Source organism: Vigna umbellata, chromosome 7 (assembly GCF_029865625.1).
Source record: "Vigna umbellata cultivar VRB3 chromosome 7, Vumbellata_1.0, whole genome shotgun sequence".
NCBI classification, from domain to species: Eukaryota; Viridiplantae; Streptophyta; class Magnoliopsida; order Fabales; family Fabaceae; genus Vigna; species Vigna umbellata.
In genome coordinates, this window is record NC_142171.1 from 22,285,709 (window position 1) to 22,298,294 (window position 12,586).

General features: G+C 30.2%; 1 long non-coding RNA gene across 1 annotated transcript; it reads left to right on the forward strand.

The window, feature by feature from the left end:
* The first annotated feature begins 7,434 nt into the window (after positions 1 to 7,434).
* On the forward strand, positions 7,435 to 8,292 carry LOC148195425 (uncharacterized). The gene is made up of 2 exons (XR_015781050.1): positions 7,435 to 7,517; positions 7,710 to 8,292. It is a non-coding gene; the product is annotated as an uncharacterized LOC148195425 (long non-coding RNA).
* The last annotated feature ends 4,294 nt before the right edge of the window (positions 8,293 to 12,586 follow it).

The following is a 12,586-nucleotide window of genomic DNA, read 5'->3' on the forward strand; positions in this document are numbered from 1 at the left end:
AAGGTGTAAGACCTGAGAAAATGTGGAGTTTATAAATAAGACTTGAGTATGTTTTATTAAAATATGCATGAGGTCACAAGGTGTTGTTGGTGTGCAAGTCTTGAGTAAAACGTAAAGTTCTATGTTATTTTTTTTTTTGTTGATATAAGTGTAACACATGTTATTGTATGGTTGTTAAATTTATGGTGTTCTACATTTTTAATGTGATGTGTTGGCTTGTTGGTAGAGAGATGTGTGTTTAGGATTAAATGGATGTGAGTTCAAATACTAGGGAGATAATTTTATGAGAAACCTTTGTTTTATTTTAGTTATATTTTTGCCAAGGACAAGAATGTATTTTCCCTTGTGTATTGAGGTGCAGAAATTAAATAAGTTGAAAAATAAAAGTTTAGAATATAATAGTTATGTTTGTAAAAATTGATTGAGATCTTATAGGAAGCACCATCTAAACAGTGACTTTTAAAGTTATAATATATTTTGAATTAAAAATAAAGTAGGGACTTATTGAACAAGAAATAAAAAGAAAGAAAGCTTAGAAAGAGACATACTTACAAATTGAGTGAAAGGGAAAGAGAGAACCTTAATATAGAATTTTTCTTTTAGAAGAGAGAAATAAATTTTTCTTTTAGAAAAGAAACATACTTACTCTCAACACCACTCCACATTGCTCCTTGCATCACCATATTTTTTTTAAATTCCAAAACTATCCTTTATATTTTAAAATATCCTACACCCCCACCTATTTTCTTAAATGGATGTCGACATCCGTTGAAGAAAAAAATTCTTCAACGGATGTGCCACATCTGTTAAGGGATGTGCCACATCCGATGAGGGTTTTTTTTAGTTTTTTAATTTATTGTATTTTAAATTAATACATAAATATTATTTATTTTTTTTAAAATTATTACTTAATTATTTATAAATTAATTTTATTTTATTTAATAAAATAATTATTATTAATTTAACTTATGTATTGTTATTTAAATAATAATTGAAATATTTTTTATAAATCTATTAAAATGGATAGGCCACATTCGTTAGATGTGGCCACATCCGTTGAAGTCTCACTTTTTTGTTTTTTAGTTTTTAGTTTTTTCATTTATTTTATTTTAAATTAATCTATAAATATTATTTAATTTTTTTAAAATTATTACTTAATTATTTATAAATTAATTTTATTTTATTTAATAAAATAATTATTATTAATTTAATTTATGTATTATTATTTCAATAATAATTAAAATATTTTTTAAAAATTTATTAAAATGGATATGCAGATTTGGCGACATCCGTTGAAGTGTTTTTTTTCTTTCTAGTTTTTAGTTTTTTAATTTACTGTATTTTAAATTAATATATAAATATTATTTAATCTTTTTTAAAATTATTACTGAATTATTTTAAATTAATATTATTTTATTTAATAAAATAATTATTATTAATTTAATTTATGTATGATTATTTAAATAATAATTAAAATATTTTTTAAAAATCTATTAAAAACAGTTGTGAATAAAATAAAATATAAGCGGATGTCAATATATTTTTAAAAACAATAAAATAAAATATAAAATATGTAAACGGATGTCAACATCCGCCCACAGATGTCAACATCCGTTCATGGATGTCAGTATTCGTTAAAGGCGAAATGGATGTTGACATCCGTTTTATAGTAAGACAAATTAGGTATGGGGTGGTGCAGAGAGCATTTGATGGTGGTGGAGGGAGCAACACTCTTTTAGGTTTGGCTAATTGTTTGGGTCGTAGGCCCTTGGGCTAATATGAAAATTTTGATTGTGTTATAGGCCCATGTTTGAACCTAGTTTGGGTTGTGCAGAATTTATAATTATTTTAATTAATAATTAAAATGTAGAGAGATGAAAATATTAATTTATAATAATTATTATTTTAATTTTAAGAAGGAAATTATTATTATTTATTTAGTAATTACTTGGAAATCAAATTAAATTATTGGAAAGGGAATTAATTTTGTGTAAAAAGGAAAGTAATTTATTTTTAAATTAATTGGAAATAAAATTAATTAAAATTAAATAATTTCGAATTAGAAATTAATTTACTTCTAAAAAGATAAATAATAAGGTTTTAATGATTAATTAAAGTAATAATGATTTATTATTTTTGGATTGAGTCGTGAATCTTAAAATATTATAGAAATTTATATTGGGTTTACATAAGACTATATATTGATGTGTAAGTGATGAGAAGGGAAGTGTCGATAGTATTCAGTTTGACTATGGATTATGTTTGGTTAACTTCTTGTATTGAGAGTTGTAAAACTAATAAGTGGAGATACATCAAATAGGCTATGAATTTTAATGTCTTGAGAATTAAATTGACGTCTTGTTAGTGGTATACACTTGAAGAGATGGATGTGTCTATCCTGTACTTAGTAAATCCCGAGTTTTAGACTATCTACCGTATGATATGAGCCTATATGGGGAAGGTACATGTGGTATGATTATGAGCCTGTATGGGGAAGCTACATGTGGTATGATTATGAGCCTCTATGGGGAAGCTACAAGTAGTATGGTTACGAGCCTGTATGGGTAAGCTACAGGTGGTATGGTTACGAGTATGTATGAGGAAGCTACATGTGGTATGATTATGAGCCTATATGGAGAAGCTACAGGTGGTATGATTGGGTACAAGAGACAGATTAAGGTCCTTCATGATGATGTTGGGAATTCGTAGTGACTTTGTGTTTACAGACAATATTGGTAAGGATAACGTTGATGGTATAGTAATGATATAGTTAATGAGAATGTTGGTGATGATCACGGTGTAGAAACAATTATGTTAGTATGATAGCATTGTAGATAATGTTTTATTATTAAGTTGAGTTGCTTCTTATGTACATATTTTATTGTTATTGGTTGTGCTATGGTAGCTTACCCATATTTGTTTCTGGTTGTGTGTGTCTTGCAATGATCATATAACTTTTGGTTATACAAGAGCAGATGTTGCAGATGCTCCAGATGCATGATAGAGACGCGAGAGTGGGAAAAAGACTTGTTTTATTTAAAGTTTTTGTACTACAAATGTTAGAGACAATGTAATCTGGTTTGTTTTACTTCATTTTTATTTTACAAATTTCGGTATTATATAAGAGGATTACCGATATGGTATTATGATTTTAAAAATTTAAATTTTACTCGTAATCGAGACATCCCAGAAAATTGGGATGTTACATTTGGTATCACAGCACGATTTTTAAAAATATTTTGGGGCCTTGGGGAGTGAGCTCGTCTAGTTTTTGTTGTGTATCTTTATGGTTGTTTTAGGTATGATTATATTGCGGTGTTGTGCTTGATTGTTTATTTGTTTTATCTGAAATTGCTTCGTTTATATATAGTATTGAATAAAATTATATTGATGAGCTGCTTGAATTTATTTTATGTCCATGATACTACTATGTTTTGGTTGCTACTCTAATAATGTTATAAGGTGTTTGAGGTTTCTGAACAAGGAAGTAATGTCAATTGGATTATCTTGTGATTGAGTTGGAGCGTAAACATTCTGGGTGTGATTAAGTTTATGATGTTGTCTTGTTCTCTTTACTATAAGTGCTTAATATTAACTGTTTTATATACTTTAGTGGTTTATAATTGTTATATGTTAATGTAAATTAGTTTATAGTACATTCCTAAGTCTAGGATCAAAATATATAAAAATTTAAAACAAATTAATTTCATGTCTAAGTTTATCAACTAAAACCATATTTCCTTAAGTAAATCATTATCAAAATTGGTGTAAATTGTGGTTTTTATTTTGTTTTATCGTATAACATTTTCAAACGTCTTATGAACATGATATTTTCTGAAAATATTATAGAGGGAAGATGAAAAATTTATCTCACAAATTTTAACTTATCAGAAGGAAGACACAGGATATGTGCATTAAATTGGGAAAAATGAGATATTACAAAAGGAAGAGAAATTAAAAGGAGGGAGTATATAAAAGAGAGAATACCAAATTAGAAATAAAAGATAAATAAAAAATATAATGATTTATTAAAAAACTATACTTTAAAATGTCATATTTCTCAATGATAGAATGACATTTTAAAAAAGATATAATACCTATTTTGGTCCCAATTTTGGTTGGGAATGTTCAAAATGGTCCTAATTTTTTGTTATTGTTTAATGTAGTCTTAAAGAATATAATTTGTGTTCAATTTGGTCTTTTTTAAAACGTCGTTTAAATCGTTAACGGACATATGTCCAGATGTGAAATTACAGAGTGAAATGTCATGTATTGGCTTACGTGGAGTCCTTTGTGGCGTTGTGAGTTGGATTTATTATTTTTGAAATTCTATTTCTTTTACGTGGAGTCCTTTGTTGCTCTTCTTCCTTGGTGTTGCGCGATCAGAGACGAAGAAAAAGTTTTTCTGTTGCAGATCTGTGCTTGTGATTGTAGGGTTTCCGATGCAAAGGTGGTGTAAGGGAAAGCTTCCTTATGTGCAACAAGAAGAAACGGAGATAGCATCTTGCCCCTTTTATTCGCGGCTCATGGCGGCACGATGGTGCTTTCAAGAATGACCGCTTCAATATGATTTTTGGGAATGATTTGCATGGGGTGAATGGAGACATTGCGCGCGAGTGGAGGAGACTAATGGAGAACACACAATTCTGTTTCACATTTTTGCATTCTGGGTTTACGCATTAATGGAGGATTCGCGATGGTTGTTGGGTTTGTTGTTTTTCTTATTGCAAATTCGGTGTTTGTGGATGGAGAAGATGAAATCGCTATTTGGTAGAGGATCCCGCGGCTGATGGTGAGTTTGATGGTGGTGGAGAATGGTAGCCTGATAAGGGTTTCATGGTGGAGATGGAAGTCGAGGAAGACGCTGAAGATGATGAAGGACTCACGACTTTGGCGTTCGCGTTCTGTATTGGTGACGGTGGTGGCTACCAGCGATGATGCTGGTGAGGATGATGGGTGGTGGTCCGATGCTGGTGTTTGGTGGTCGTCTAGTGACGACACAGTTTCATGGTGGCGGCACAACGTGGCTGATGACGACATTGGTTAGGTTAGGGAACTAGGGTTCCTGTGGAGAAGATGATGATGTGTCAACGTGGCTGATGACGTAAGCGAATACATGACATTTCACTCTGTAATTGCACATCTGGCCATTAATGATTTAAATGACGTTTGCAAAAAGGACCAAATTGAACACAAATTACATTCTTTAGGACAACATTAAACAAAAAAAAATTAGGACCATTTCAAACATTCGCAACCAAAATTGGGACCAAATAGGTATTATACCTTTAAAAAATAATATTCTATATATAAATTATGTAATTTATAAATTTGTTATATTATATTATAAATTTCGACTTCTTTTAAGATCTGCTATATTAAAAACGTCACTGTATACATACATGAGTTTTTTAATAAATATAAATTACTTTTAGAGTGGAAAATCAGATAATAAATTAGATTCATCATGCTCATATTAATAAATTACTTCATTTGATCTTAACCTTTCTTTCCTTTTTACTAATCTCAAATTAATTTAAACTTGAGTTTTCTTTTTAATGTATAATTTAAAAAAAAAAAAATATATATATATATATATAATTAATTAATTAATTAATTAATTAGTGTGAATGTATACCATTATTTCCCACGAAAACATACAATATTACATATCTAATTCATAATTAATTAACAAAATATTATTAATAAAGTATACAGTCATAATGATCAAAATATTTGTATATTTAAAATATATATATATATATATATATATATATATATATATATATATAATTAATTAATTAGTGTGAATGTATACCATTATTTCCACGAAAACATACAATATTACATATCTAATTCATAATTAATTAACAAAGCATTATTAATAAAATATACAGTCATGATTATCAAAATATTTGTATTTGTGAGTATTTATTATTTTGTATATGGAGTATTTATTATTTGTCGATAAAGAATATTTTAATATTTGTTTATAAATGGATGAAATGTAAGTATTATATCATCCGTATCATATATATTCGATACCTTTAAAATTAAAATTAAAAATAATTTAATTTATATTTTATTATATTAAATATAATTATGATTAAAATTAAAAAAAATTATATTTTATCAGGTAAGATTAATTAAAATTAAATTTTAATTTATAATTAATTTAATTTATATTATATTTTATATATTTTTTAATTTTATTTAATTTTTTAAAAAAATTATAAAATATATTTTTAAAATATTTGCAAATTCGTATTTTAAAATATTTACAGATAATTTTTAAATGATTATCTGCACATATAACGAAATGATAACTTATAGAATGTTTTGTTGAGAATCAGATGATAAGTAAGCACCATTCATAATCAATTCGACTAAATAGCATTCATAATCAATTCGACTAAGTAACATTCGTAGTCAACCCGATCCACACTAAAATTTGTTTCTCTCAAATTCCAGGAAACCTTATAATTCAATGATTCGTAAAGGTGTTTGTTATTTAATAAAAGAGTAATAATACTTTTTATAGCTTATACGGCTTCAATTAATTTTTTTAGTATTATATGTCATTTAAGATTGTACAAATTAAAGTAAAAGTATTATGATGAACATGTATATAAATTACTTTTGCACTAACAAATAAAAATAAATTAGATTCATCATCCTCGTACTAATATATTATTTCATTTTGTCCCAATTTTTTTTCTCACTAACCTCAAATTAATGTAAAGTCGAATAAACTTATTATTAATCATTTTTTAATTTATAATTTAAAAAAAATATCTTTTTTTTTAATTTTTTCTTTTATATATATATATATATATATATATATATATATATATATATATATATATATATATATATATATATATATATATATATATATATATATTTTGCTAACTTATATAATCTCTTAAAGTGTACCAAATTTTAGTTGACAACAATACTCTCATATATTATGGATTTTAAGTTTTGAGGTTAAGAGTATTTGAATAATTTCTTATTTTTTTATTATTTATTTTAAATTAAAAATACAAATTATTAAAATATCTCTGTGTTTAAAGTATGTCTTTTTTTATGAATAAAGAATTTTTTTGTCAACTAAAATTTGATACACTTTAAGAGATTACATAAGTTAGTAAACAAAATATATATATATATATATATATATATATATATATATATATATATATATATAAAATTAAAGTGAACATATATCATTGCTTCTAATGAAAACATACATTATTACACTTATACGTAATTTACAATTAATTAACAAAAGTACAAAGCAATAAACTTTCATTGAATGTATAAGTTAATACAATTACTTTCTAAAAAGACATATTTATGTTTTTTTGTCTTTTGTTTGAAATTGCTTCCACCATTTGAGTATAAATAGATGAATAGTTGTGGCTGAATAACATATTCAATGAACAACATGGGACCTTCAACATGTTCTATTTTCAATATGACATTCTTGTTAACCATTTTCATCATGACTTCAGGTTATTAATGATGTTATGTTCATTCTCTCTTTAGTTTCTCATTTCAAATGAGTCATTTTCTTCTACACTACACATTTGATTTTTTTACTATGAAATCAAATCTTTGACATAGTTTTTGTGAGGAATTAAGTTTACTATTTTATTTAAAAAAATTGAATTGACATTGTTCTTAATTAGATTTTTGTGATGTAGATTTATGCATGATGAAGACAGAAGCAAGAGGACCCATTAATCTATCTCAATGTGATAATGATAAAGGGTGTCCACCACACCAAACACCACCTCCACCACCATACCACTGCCCACCACACCAATCACCACCTCCACCACCGCACCAACCACCACCTCTACACCATTGCCCACCACACCAACCACCACCACCACATCAACCACCACCGCACCAACCACCACCTCCACACCAACCACCACCACCACACCAACCACCACCACCACATAGACCACCACCTCCATCACCACACCACTGCCCACCACTTCAACCACCACCTACACCACCATACCAAGCACCACCACCACACCATTGCCCACCCCACCAAGCACCACCACCATACAACCACCACCACCACCACCACCACTCCCACCATTCACCGCCACCACCACACCAGGCACCACCACCATCCCAAATACCAATTCCACCACCACCACACAAAGCCCCACCTATACCATCATATTACTGAGTTATCTTTTTCTTCGAATGCAATTATCTTCTTACTTATATGTATTTTAGCTTTCAATAAAATATAATTATTTTGTCTTATGTTTCCCTTTCTTCCTGTATTATTAGGCAACTCAAAAATTTTCTTATCATAGAATAATGAATAAATATAAGTTTCAACTAATAAATTTGAAAATAAAATAATGAAATTGGGTTTATATAAATTAAAATTAATTTAAGTAAATTTAATTTGTAAAAAGGTTACATAAAATTTCAAATTTTTACTTCCAATTTATTTATAAATTAATTTTAATTTACAATTACTTTTTTTAATCATTTAAAAAATAAAGAACTCGTCCATGGTTAATTTATTGAGAAATGATATTTGACACGCTCAAACGGTCACATTGACGCACCTATGTGATAGTGAAATTAATTATTTATATGCTTGTGGGTCCCATGAAATTTGAAAGACGAGGGTAAAGCAGGAAATGAAGAAAGGATAAAGAAGTAAATATGTACCCACCAATGCCGTTTTCGGTTTTAAGGAAACAAAAGGAAAAATAGGATTGCTTATGAGAAATCATTACATGCTATTTTATCTTACAACTTTCAACTTTACCCAATTACATGTTTCATATTAAAGACTTAAATTTTAAACTAGGGATGTTTTCTTTCATTGTGTTTTTTAACTATAGATTTTTTAAAAATTGATGTTCATCAGTGCAAAATAGGCAATTTTTAAATTAATAACATTCATAAATACTGAGAACATTAGATTAGTTGTAATCTAATAATATATATATATATGTACAGTATAAAATATTAACCGAGTGGTTACAAACAACCAACCGGATATTCAGGTAATCTGTTTATATCTTATTCTGTTTATATTTTATTGGACTTATATCAGCTTAGCGAGGGCCAAAAGTCAGGTACGTTCCACTTACGCATTATTTACTCTACATCCCCCTCGTCAAGAAGGAGACCGATCCGTTTGCACCAACACCGATCGGCCAACAGGAGGAATTTGGAAGCGAGCGAGCGGCCCAGACACGTCAACAGGTTAATCTTTCGGTCCCAAAATTATCCACCAAAACAATATATATATATATATATATATATATATATATATATATATATATATATATATATATATATATATACACACGATTATAAAGAAAATTAAACTAATTATATATTAGGTTGATTAAAAAAATAACCAATCCAATATGTTTTTTTTTTCTTTAATAGATGTGAGATCTACAGTAAATATTGATAGACTATTTTTAGAAGTGTTTTTTTTTCTATCTTTTTGAGTCAAGTTATTAAATCAATTTTTTTATAACTAATTTAATATATCAACATATTACATTGATACATATTAAATCGATTACAGAACTCACATTCAAAAATTGATTAAATATTTCTGTTTTATACTAGTGGTTGTTTTTATGTGAATAGATTATTTTTGTGTTTGATGATAAAACTATTAAGGAAGTAAAAAGTATTAAAAGTACTTTTATTTGTAAATTGAATTTAATACTTTAAAATTATTATACGTTTAAAAATAATTTTATGACACAAAAATAAATACTTTACCATAGCATTGAACTCATCCTAGGGTTCTCTTCCTTCAACCTCTAATCATTTTTGCTGCTTCCTAATTAACGCACTTGTGGCGAATGACTCGTCATCAAGTGGTATTCAGAGTCCTGATTCACATAATGCATCATGAGCTAAGTTATGTTTTCTTTAAATTTCGTGTTGTTTTTATTTTTCTCCTTAATTGTTTTGGTTATTTGTGGATGAGTTAAATGCTTACTTCGTCCTCATGTTAAGAGATGAATTTCTGTTTAGTACCCGGTTTTAAAAATGAAGACATTGGATCCCTATGTTATGAAAAATGTATGAATAAGGTCTTGTCCGTTAAGTTGATAGCAACGGCGTTAAGTCCATGCTGATGTGACCGTACTTTTTCTCTTCTCTCTTCTACTGTCCAACTTTTTCTCTCTCTTGTTCAACTTTTTCTTTGATGATTTGTTGAACTTGTTCTTTCTTGTGGACCTTATTCATATATTTTTCATGAGAGAATGAATGAATTAAGTGAAGTCCCCTGAGACTCTTAAATAATTATAACATTATTTGGAAGATATTTTCAGTTGATATTCCCAAATTAAATTAATTCAACAACTGAATTTTATCTTTTAGCTTTTCTGAATTTTCAAAATTGCACAGATGCCCTGAAATTTCCCCTATCTTCACTTTAGCCCCTTCTGAGTTTCTGAAATTGTAAGAAAGCCCCTCAGTTGACCAGACTTTGACCAGAAAATGCTTATTGACCAGCTTTGACCAGAGGAGGACGCACCAATGGGAGCTCGCCACATGGCCGCCTTCTTCCTTCCCAAAATAAGGGTTCAGAATTGGGGAAAAGGCCCTCCCCTTTTCGCCGTCTGCCTGCGCCGCCTCCCGTACTCTTGCGTCTTTGATTCTTGATCTGAGTTTCTTTGCAGGTTCTGGTGCGGTGATGGGTAGATGATGGCTTGGTGGTAGTTCTCGCAGAGGAAGATGACAGTGCAGAGCTTGCGTCAATGGAGGAGAAAAGAAGATGGAGGTGCGATGGTGATGCGCGACGGAGGCGGAGCGGCACGGCAAGGTTTGGTGCGTGAGAAGAGTGGCGTCGCGGCGTGGTTGCGGTCATGGCAGCGGCGAGGTGGCATCCATGGCAGAATCGCGATTGGGTTCCGAGAATGGTGAAGATGAACGAAGGTTGCGGATGATGCGGTGTAGAGCTTGCGTCAATGGAGGAGATGTGCGACATGGTGGAGCGATGGTCGTGGTGGAGGTTAACGGCAAGGTTGGAGATAGTGGCGGCGTCTTGGTTGAGGCACCGTGGTGGTCCGTTGATGCGCCAGCGAGAAAGGAAGGAGATGGTGTTCTGGCTGTGGCAGCGACTTGCGGCAGTGGTGGGAGTGGTGCGAGCGGCGAAAGCGGAACGGCGGCTGACGGCATTGGCTGTTAGGGTTTCTGTGGAGAAGGTGGAAGATGATGCTCATGGGTTAGGGCTGACGTGGCGGAACATGGTTGGCTAGATCTGTGTGGGGAGGATTTGGACATGTGGCATGATCTGGTGGAGTCTAGCTTAGGAGGGGTATGGGTAGGGAAATTTAGGAGGTGTATTTAGAATAGGGTTACTGTTTGACTTAGTATTGGGCCTGTTTAAGAGAAGAGGGGTGTATGTAAGGAAATTGGGAGGTGCAAGGGTAAAAGTTGCCTGTTTGGCCCATCTGTACATTATTTTCCAAATAAAATCTGATTTTGGGCCTTGAATTGCCATTTGGACCAATAAAACTTATATTCTCAGCTGCACAAATAAACATTAGAACATCCAATAATAATTTATGCGTTAAAATTCTCTTTTTACATCTCTTTATTTCCCAAACCCAACAATTCCAATCATCACAAAATCACTTAAAATAAACCATTTAAGCACAATTATCCCATCAAAAATTTGAATTTTAAAACATAAATGTGGGCATATGCACTCATCAATAGGTTAATGGACACAAGGATGAAGGACGCATGTGACACCTACCCAATTGTCTGCAAAATAGGTGGACTAAGAAGACAAAAATGTTTAAAGATTGTATGAGGTATTAAGGGAGATACAGGAAAGAAAAAGGATTTCTTCATAGATGGCTGGATAAAGAAGAGAAAATCATTGCATACATCATTGATTGAATTTTGTTACCCAGAAGGTTTCATTATGATAATTTTACATTAGAGAATCTATATCTACTAAATGAAATATTGTTTAGGATACCAACAAACAGGGTAGTTGTGTTCAAGAAACATATCATTGATGTTGGTAAGAGCAACGAGTGTAATCTCCCCTATAGTGTGTTCATAAGCAAAATTTTGTCTCTTAGTAAAATTGCTCTTACTGGTGAAACTAAGATCACATGCTCCAGAAATAATCAAATTGGAAAAGTAACTCTAACATGCATTGGGTTAAAGAAAATTGCTCTAGGATGGATATTTAGTGATGTACAAAATTCAACCAATGATCAAGATGCATTACCGGATTCTGATAGTGAACAGATCTTACTATCTCCCAAGTCTGAATTTGAAAATTTTGTGGTAAATAAGTTTGAGAAAGTCTCCAAAAGAGTTAGCATGATGAAGGAATCACTCATGAAAAAAGGGATGAAATTATCAAGATTTATGCGGAAAGCTCCACATCAACAAAAGAATCAACTAAAGAGGTTGAAGAGTCATCTGTAACAAATTAAGGGTCCTGTGATCACAATTTTAGTTTGTTTTGTGTGTTTTATTTTGCTTTCTATGTTAATTGTATTGTCTTGTGTTCTTCTGTAATAGATGGCTTTATATGTCA